Source organism: Terrapene carolina, unplaced genomic scaffold (assembly GCF_002925995.2).
Source record: "Terrapene carolina triunguis isolate 2854851 unplaced genomic scaffold, T_m_triunguis-2.0 Scaffold715, whole genome shotgun sequence".
NCBI classification, from domain to species: Eukaryota; Metazoa; Chordata; order Testudines; family Emydidae; genus Terrapene; species Terrapene triunguis.
In genome coordinates, this window is record NW_020665066.1 from 2,233,319 (window position 1) to 2,242,162 (window position 8,844).

The window sequence follows — 8,844 nt, forward strand, 5'->3', positions numbered from 1 at the left end:
CTATGTCATCCCCCAACTCAAAGGGCGAGTGTAAAAAGAAAACAAAAATAGTAACTGCCCTGTGGTACCATTTATGTGAACACACAAGTTGGAAGAAGAGTTATTAATAATGAAACACTCAAGAAAAATGTCCTGTAGTTGCCAGAGAAAGCGCAGTCAGAATTTGTGATCTCAAAGGGAAACACACACCAAGAGAGAGACGCACACAATGTAGACAATATCGCAATCTTTATTATCAAAACACAAGTGACTGTGGGATTCTGTTGCTTTTCATGATTGCACGTTGCCAGGTATGCTGTCTCCACGATGCTGCATTTATGCTGTGCAGTATGACAAGAGAATCTCTGCAAAGCTGAATTCCCTATATTTGTCAGTTACTGTGTGGCTTGCTAAATAAAGCTCCAGTTTTCGTCAACATTCAGTTGGTGAAAATTTTCCTCTGCCTTTTGCCGCAAGAGGCCTCTCTCTGTCTCAGGAGGCGTCCAGGGGGTTGTTTGTGGGATTTTTTCTAACTTCCCCAGAGAACAGCTCTAGCAATCTTGCAATTAAAGCCCGATTTAGCAATATCATTGTTTTCCAAAATGAGCAAACGTGTTAGTTCTAGCATTCACTTTTGCTAGTGATCTCTGAAGAGGCACAATACCGTTTGCTAACGAGGATGTCTCTGTCCAGCTATGGCATTAAACATTTTAGCCAATGAATTCTGCATCAGGAAACATTTAAAGGTAAAATCGTAATCTTTCTGTTTCATTAATTTTATATGTCTGTGTTTAAAAGTTATGGATAGTGAAATGAGTAAATGACTCTTGGTTTTGGTCCATGATCAGCTATAAGCTTAAGGACAAATTACTTTCATTGCTGGCAAGACCCACTGTAGTGTCAGATCAATATGGTTATGACTGCAGAGGCCTTGTGTTAATTATAGTGGTATAAATATGGCATCAGAGCTGTTGTTCTCAGATTCCATTTTAATAGGGAACAATATTTACATTTGGTTACTTTTACAGACTCTAATCCTCTTTTTAATTATACATACAAGTTTGTAGTATGCTTACAAATGAGGACTATGTCCACAATCATTTTTTTTATTGTTCCATATTGGGTACATTGCGAGATCAGAAAAGCATAAAATACAAGTCTTGTGTACAATCGGAAATGGATGGATGTTTGCATTTCACCCAAACAAGATCCAGGGTGTGTGTGTGGGAGGACAGTCTGAGGAAAGGAGCTGACGGGGTAGATAAGGACAAAAGGTACAGGGATCAGCAAGTAAGCCTGTGGGGAGAGTGTTTTAATCATGTATAAGATTAAATTTTAAGCAGATGAACTGAACGAATTGTGTGGTCTGTTTGTTTAAGCATGGGGCAGTGCACATCTGTGCCTCAGTTTCCCCTAACTTTAAAATGGGAATAATACCACGTCTCACAGGGCTGCTGTGAGAATAAATTTGATAATGTTTGCAGAGTGCCAAGCGTTGCATTCTCTTCTTTAGTTGCCGCACTTTAGCCGATAAGGGTGAAACTGAAGTCAAAACTCCCATTGACTTCAATGGACCAGGATTTCATCCCAAGTCTGTCTTTTGTAGAATATGATGAGGTATGTAGGAGGAGAGAGAAGACATTCCAAGCAATGGAAAAAAAGGGACCTCCTGCCTTGAACAAGTGAGTGGGTTGGGGCCAGGGAAGAGAAGAAGCCTGAGTATACCATACAGAGTCCTCTTGGTATTTCCCCACACAATTTCCCTTGCAGAACTTCACTGAAATTACTAGGTACAAATACAAGTGTAAATATAACCATATATAATAACAATTACCTACCTCAAAGAGGTTGGAGGGCTTATTTAATTAGTGTATAGAAAACAATTTGAGTTCCTTGAATGAAAAGGATAGTATAACCACAAGAAGTTGTTATTATTCCTTCTAAGATTTCATTTCATTGTTCTCAGCAGTTTTGTGTATTGTATAGAAAATGCAATCTGTGCCTAAAGGCTTGATCCTGCTGCCTTTGAAGTCAATGGGAATGTTGCCATTGACTCCAATAGGTAAAACAACAGCCCTTAAATTTGTATGCCATGTCTGCATGCATGCTTATGTTTGTTTGCAGTAGCCTCCACAAATGTACAAACAAACAGGAAGGCACTGGCCCTGCCTTGAATAGTTTACAATGCACATAAAGACAGATCTGGCTTGTACTAAAACTACCAAGAAGGAGTTAAAATAGAGTCTGAATTGTCTTTCACTCCTGGAAAGGGTGGACCTCTTCACTCCCTTGATATCAGGGTGCCTGATCTTGCAGACGCTTACTGTTGAACACAGTGGTTACTGCTGTGAAAAAGTCCCACTGAATTCAAAGCAGTGAGCATTATACTTTGCAGGGTCGAGCTCATAATTACCTCCAGGTAGCCTATATAAAGGTAAAAATGGGGATTGCACTCTGCTGTAGGCTCCTGCATGTATGTATAGTCCATGTCACAATGTAGCCTTTTGTCAGGAGTAGAGCTCGCTGACATTTTTGCTGTGAATAGGAAATTTGCTGAAAAATAGTTTTGATGGTCTGAAAAATATATTTGAGAATTTGGGTTGAATTCAGTGAAGAGTGTTGGTTGAAAAAAAATTGAAACAAAATTTCAAAAGTCAAAACATTTCAACTTTTCATATTAAAATGGTATTTTATTTAGAAATGTAGCTACATTTTAAAAAGAAGGTGAAAAACATCCCAAAATGACTGGAAATGAAATTTTAAAACTGATAAAAAATCATTCCGGGTTTTCATTCTTTTCATTTTGGTGAGAAAAACTGAAATGCTTCACTTCAGGTTGGAACCAAACCAATTGGTGAGGGGGGCGGATTTTTCAGTTTGGCTCCCAAACTAAAAATCAGTTATTCCCTCAGCTCTAGTCAGGAGAAGGCTCTGGTCATCACAGGTGTCTTTTACTAACATGAGGGTCATAGACCTGGTCACATGAGGTGGTTTTGATTCCCTATACTACATCTAGGGTCTGTTTTTTATATGAATGGGCCAAAGACTGGAAAGTGAGAGGATAGTTCTGGCTTTGGTTTATGCCTCCTGATGTCAGGGGAGATCATCTTAGATTCAGGTATCTTCTCCATGAAATTGGCTGGCAGCTCTTCAGACTGTAAAGCTTCCCAGGTAGTGAGAGGGCCATTAGGGTTGATTAAATGATTCTCCACTCATGAAGTTCTGCTGGTCATGATTTAGTCGCTGTGATGACTGAGGAGAAAAATGATCTCTTTGCTTCAAGCAGGATTGTAGGCAGGCCTTGAGTTGAAGTCTGTTGTTTCTTGTGATTTCCATCATTGATGTTCAAATTTCCTTTGCTCCTTCTTTATCATCAGAGAACCATGGTGATTTACAGGGCTGATGGAAAGAGGAGTGGTGTTTAGATGTCTGTGTAACTATAGCTGTGCTCAGTGTATAATTCTAGGGTTTCACCAGATCTTCCACATGGCCAGCTGGACAGTCATAGATTTCTTTGAGAAGATGGGATCTATGAGCAGTGGACCAGGATGGTACTCTGTCATCCTACTCTGAGGCTTGAGTTCTTATGTGTACCTATGTCCTTGACATAGGAGTAGTTTTTGTGTCCTCTGTATTCAGTGGAAATCCGACTAGGAATAGGGTATGCCCAGCTCTATGCATAAATTTGGATAATGCTTGTAGGAGACCTAGAGTGGATTCCAGTATGAATTTTTGGGCCATAGCATCAGAGGTTTCATAGCATGGATGCTGAGGTCTCTGAAGACAATGAGCTTTGGTGACTTCCCTGCCATACAAGTCAGTATCTCTATTAGTTTTTTAAGGAATCGTTTGTGTCTGAAAGCCTGTAGATTAGTAATATGTCTGTTGACTCACAAGCTAAGTAGCGGTATTTAAAAGATTTTGTCGTTCCTGGGGATGCCCTGCTGCATTTAGGTCCCAGTTCAGAGAAACACACAAACATGCTTAACCTAAAAATGTAAGCAACCTCATTGACTTCAGTGGGGCTACTTATGTGCTTAAACTTAAGCATGTGCTTAAGTGCTTTGCTGAATCAGGGCCCTACGTTGGATGGAATAAGAATGGCCATTCTGTCACTACTCCTGTGTGTTCTCAGAGTGTGATTCACTGCATATCCTGAGGAGACCATGTGGGATAGCACTGGGCAGGCAGTGTCATTTGGCCAGTTTTCGGTGATGCTGTTACCAGGCTGTGTATGGCTTCTATGTGCAATGCACATAGCTTGAAGCTGTGTCTTCACCACTACGCCTGTTACAGGCTAATTACACGACCTCCACCTCCAGGGTTATTCTACAGGTTGAACCTCTCTTGTCCGGCACCCTCGGGACCTGTTCAGTGCCTAACCAGAGAATTTGCCAAACCAAGGGAGGTCAATATTGTAGCGAGCGGGTCTCTTTTTATTTTTATCTCACTGAGGCAAATAAACGGAACAACGCTTGCAACACCGCCTAACCAAGGCTTACCGGCTCTCTTCATAACAAAGTGTTAGTGTTGTTACACAATTTTACTGTGTTGGCCAGTGCTGGCTCCAGCTTTTTTGCCACCCCAAGCGGCGGGGAAAAAAAAGAAGAACCTGATCGAGCTGCCGCCGAAGAGGAAGACAGCGAGTGAAGGACCCGCCGCCGAATTGCCGCTGATCCGGAGCAGGCTGATTGAGCTGCCGCCGAAGTGCCGCCGCCGAACCGGACCTGCCGCCCCGACAACGGACGCACTGCCGCCCCTTTCTATTGGCCGCCCCAGGCACCTGCTTCCTTCACTGGTGCCTGGAGTCGGCCCTGGTATTGGCACAAGGAAATAAGTAGGTAAAGCATAAAAAACATAAAATTAAATCATGCCGGACCAGGGATGTTGCTGGATCAGAGAGTGCTGGACTAGAGAGCTTCAAGCTGTACTATTTAAACTGTTTTCAGAGTGATAGCTGTGTTAGTCTGTATCAGCAAGAAGAAGGAGGAATACTTGAGGCACCTTAGAGACTAACCAATTTATTTGAGCATAAGCTTTCGTGGGCTAAAACCCACTTCATAAAACGGTGTGTAAATCAAAGGTAAGGTATTGTTCATGGTAAGACCTTCGCCATTAGCTTCTTTTTACTTTAGCCTGTGCCTCCCCCCCTCCCCAGTTGTTTCAGATTTTAATTAAATGCCTCTTTTGGAGATTGATTGTCCAATAGGGGGTAGCATGTCCCTTGTCTGCGTAAGCCTGCTCCCATTTTCTGTTCTGCAGGCTTTGAACGTCTAAGAGAAAGAAAATCTCAAACTCTGGGGGAAGAGAGAGCAGAGGAAGGTTTATTAGAGTGCTAGAAACTCCACATTCTGTGAGTAATAAAGTCTGTGGCACTCTTGGGTAAATAGTTGCTATACATTTATCTGGTCCTGATGTCTTGTTGTTGATCCCCCCCCCCCCCCCCAGTAAAGTAATCCCCCCCCCATCTTACAAAAACGCAAACACAATGTTAAAATCCAATCCGTGATTCGATGATCCTGCCCAGGGTTTATATGCTTCCTTTTTTTTACCCCCTTTCTAATGTGGTTGGATAAGTCTTCTGGTATTTCCTGCTGCAGACTCCCTCAAACAGCTGTACAGCTTTCTAACGTAAATGCCTTTCTCCTTCGCGCTGTGTTTCTCTGCTGCTGCTCTCCCTCCGAATCGGACCGAGAAGGGGCAGCTTCAGAGGCCGGCTTACGCGTAAATAGCCAGAGTGTTTTAACTGAAGGAGTTAGAGCAACAACTGCTTGGAAAAGGCAGGGGCTGCCTGCTTGCCACTGACAGAGCTCAGCCCACCAGGCACCGAGCCGTGCATGGGGGAGACTTGGTGACGGTGACAGTTCGGAGGAGGAGGAAGGAGAAACGTGTCTGGCCCCACAGAAGGATCTTTAAATCCAAGAGCGGGGGAGGGAGGCTGGCAGCCACAACCGAGCTGGGCATCATGTCAGACACCCGGTGGCGATGTGTTGAGAGGAACTTTTTACTATGGTGAGGAGGACGCAGTAAGGACATGGGAAATTTGCTCCACTGATCTCCAGCAGGATTTGGGGCAGGGGATCTGTCGGTCCGAGCTGTCAGGGATTGCGCTCTGAGAAGGTAAGGCATCCTTTCGGCTGGCCGAAAATGTGTGTGTGTATTTGAGATAGCTGAGATTTCTTATGCCTTGTGAACTGGCAAATCTTCCTTCTCCCCACGAACAATACCTGTGCTATTGAAGATTAGATGTTACAGTCTCGCCTCTCTTTATTAATGCAGTAGTAATAACTGAATCCTGACAATGCTAGCAGTTAAATCCTTGTGAACTCAACATCACATTCAGAGTCTGCGTTTCTAGAAATGCACCCACACAATGGAGCAATCAGCATTCATTGGGATCTATTGCTTTGAAAATATGGGAATCCTCCTCAGACAGAAAATTAACATTTGCAAAGAAGCCTCAGGACTATTAATTTGTATAATATTTTACTTGTGAAATGCCTACCCATCCTTTGCTTGGGGCACAGGTACAAATATTTAAGTTGCACTTCACAAAAATCCAGTAGACCATAATAATAGTGCCCATGTAGACCGCGTATAACATGCACCATGTATCCATTCCTCAGTGAATCAGACAAGAAATGCACCAATACTTGCTTTATGGTGCCATTATCTTCACACATTAAATGCATGTTGCACTTGTTTTTCTGTGGCATTTTTTTTTTCATTCATAGCAACATAGCACCACTGCTGTCTTTTAAAAAAATAAAATTTCCACAGTTCCAAGCTTGCAATTAGAAGCCATACTTCCAAGAAAACACTGTGTGAAACTGAGATTTCATTTCCTGTGGAGACTGAACTGTCATCCCTTACTCATGCAAAGATCCCCATTGAAATCGCTAGGAATTTTGCCTGAGTCAAGATGTACAGAAAACAAAAGAAAACAAAATCTCATTGAAAGCTGGGACACTGTGTTAAGAAGAACATAATTACAGAACAACTCAGTCTTTTCTTTTTGTTTAAATGAGATCTCCTCTGACTGCACAATTATATGCATTTGCTTTTGTTTTCATTCATATGCCAGAGAATATAATTGTTCTTAGAATCAGTACCCCATGGTGGTTCTATTTGTATAAGCAGGAGACCATGGAATTTTCCTGTTTATCCAGATCACAGTTTTGTTACATCCTAGGAAAGGCTGTGTTTGTGCTGAAAGTGAAATTTGTACACATTCTAGCTGTCACTTCTGTATATAAAAGGGAATAGTTTCCTTTCTGAATGAGTTTACCCTAAAGGTCCACCGTTACAATAGCTCTTTATTTAAAATCAGGTTATCTATACCTTGTTTTCTGACAGCACAGGCTAGCTACCTACAAAATGATATCTATATATCTGTACACAAGAACTAAGGAGACGACGTGAAATACATTAGAAGAGTTTGGAATGCTCAACTAGTGAAATAATCAAAAATCTTTTAAGATCTGAAATGCGTAGTGGCTAAATTTACTAACGCTTTGTGAAATGGCTCACCAAGGCCAGCACACACAGCGCATATTACTGTTTTTAAAGTGCATTTGTTGCACTTTGGGATTTAGCAGTGGGAGCAGTGAAAAGTCAGAATAGTTCAACTCTTTCTCCAACAACTAATCAATCAGGCACTCAGAGCACCTTTATACTAGAGCTAGAGATGGATTTGAACAGACTATCAGTTTTGGCAAAAGGAATTGGGAGCTATTGTAAGTGACATCGTTTCCTTTAAAAATACATTATGTCTGGCTGGCGGGACCCATTTTCAATGCACTTCCTGTAATATGAAGGGTAGGTAGATTATGGCTTTGATCCAAATACTTAAGCCTGTGTTTAAGTTTAAACCCAGTGAAGTAAATGGTCTTAAAGTTAAACATGTGTTTAATAGTTTTGAGGATCAGGACCTATATTTCTCAATTGCTTTGAAGACTAAACGTGCTGTATAATCTGAAACTAGTGATTGAGGTCAGTGTGGGACTAGCAAATCGCTAACCTTTACCATCAACACATTCATGTCACCCCACTTGAATTAAACACTCTGGCCCATATATTTCACCCCAGTGCATAGGGCAAAGGGGAACAAAGCCGAAGAGGTTCATATAGTCACTATTCTCCCCTCTGTGGGGTGCCCTTCCCCCCGCCCCCAATCTTTCTCCCTGACACACAAATTCTCAGAAGGCATGACCAGGCAATGGAGGAGGGAAGTGCTGGGGAGAGCTGCCCTGTGCAGCTTATTTCCCTCGCTCTCCACAGGTAGGCTTTTTCTCACCAAAAACCTGCAGAGGTTAATGCTGCCCAGAGCAGAATTCGCTTTCCCTATAGCAGGCCTGCACAACATGCTCACTGTGCGGCCCGCGGGGGGTGAGTAGGTGGGCTCACTGTGCGGCCCGCGGGGGGTGAGTAGGCAACCTGGAGGGGTGGGGGGCTGAGGAGACAAGCGGGCGGGCAGTGGCGGGGGGGCAGGTGAGCCGGCGGTGGGGGAGGGGTGCTGAGTGGGTGAGCCGGGGCGGTGGGGTGCTGAGGAGGCTGACCTGTTCTACTGATCTGGTCTGGCTCCCATCCCCTCTCCAAGGGTTGCAGCTGTCTGGAGGTGCTGCCTTCCACGCCTTCTTCATTCACACCTCATTCATTCAACAGGGCAATTGATTACAAAGTGGGGGGAAGATCTTATTTTACTTCTAGCAAAAAGACATTTTTCTTTTACCTTAATTATACTACCTTAGGGGCCAGCTATAACATATTACCAAGGTTCAATACTGCTGTTTCAGCAGGGTGACGCTGGGGAAGGAGAGTTTTTTTCCACGGGGCAGGCAGCGCTGGGAGGGGGTTGTTTTGGGG

The 8,844-nt window shown here is 43.1% G+C and overlaps 1 protein-coding gene across 1 annotated transcript in view; it reads left to right on the forward strand.

Moving 5' to 3' along the window:
• The first annotated feature begins 5,604 nt into the window (after positions 1-5,604).
• The window catches only part of OSBPL5 (oxysterol binding protein like 5), a 211,593-nt gene continuing 208,353 nt past the window's right edge, over positions 5,605-8,844 (forward strand). Inside the window, exon 1 of the mRNA XM_029913588.1 lies at positions 5,605-6,099. The gene's annotated coding sequence lies outside the window, so the exon portion shown is untranslated. The remainder of the gene's footprint in view (positions 6,100-8,844) is intronic.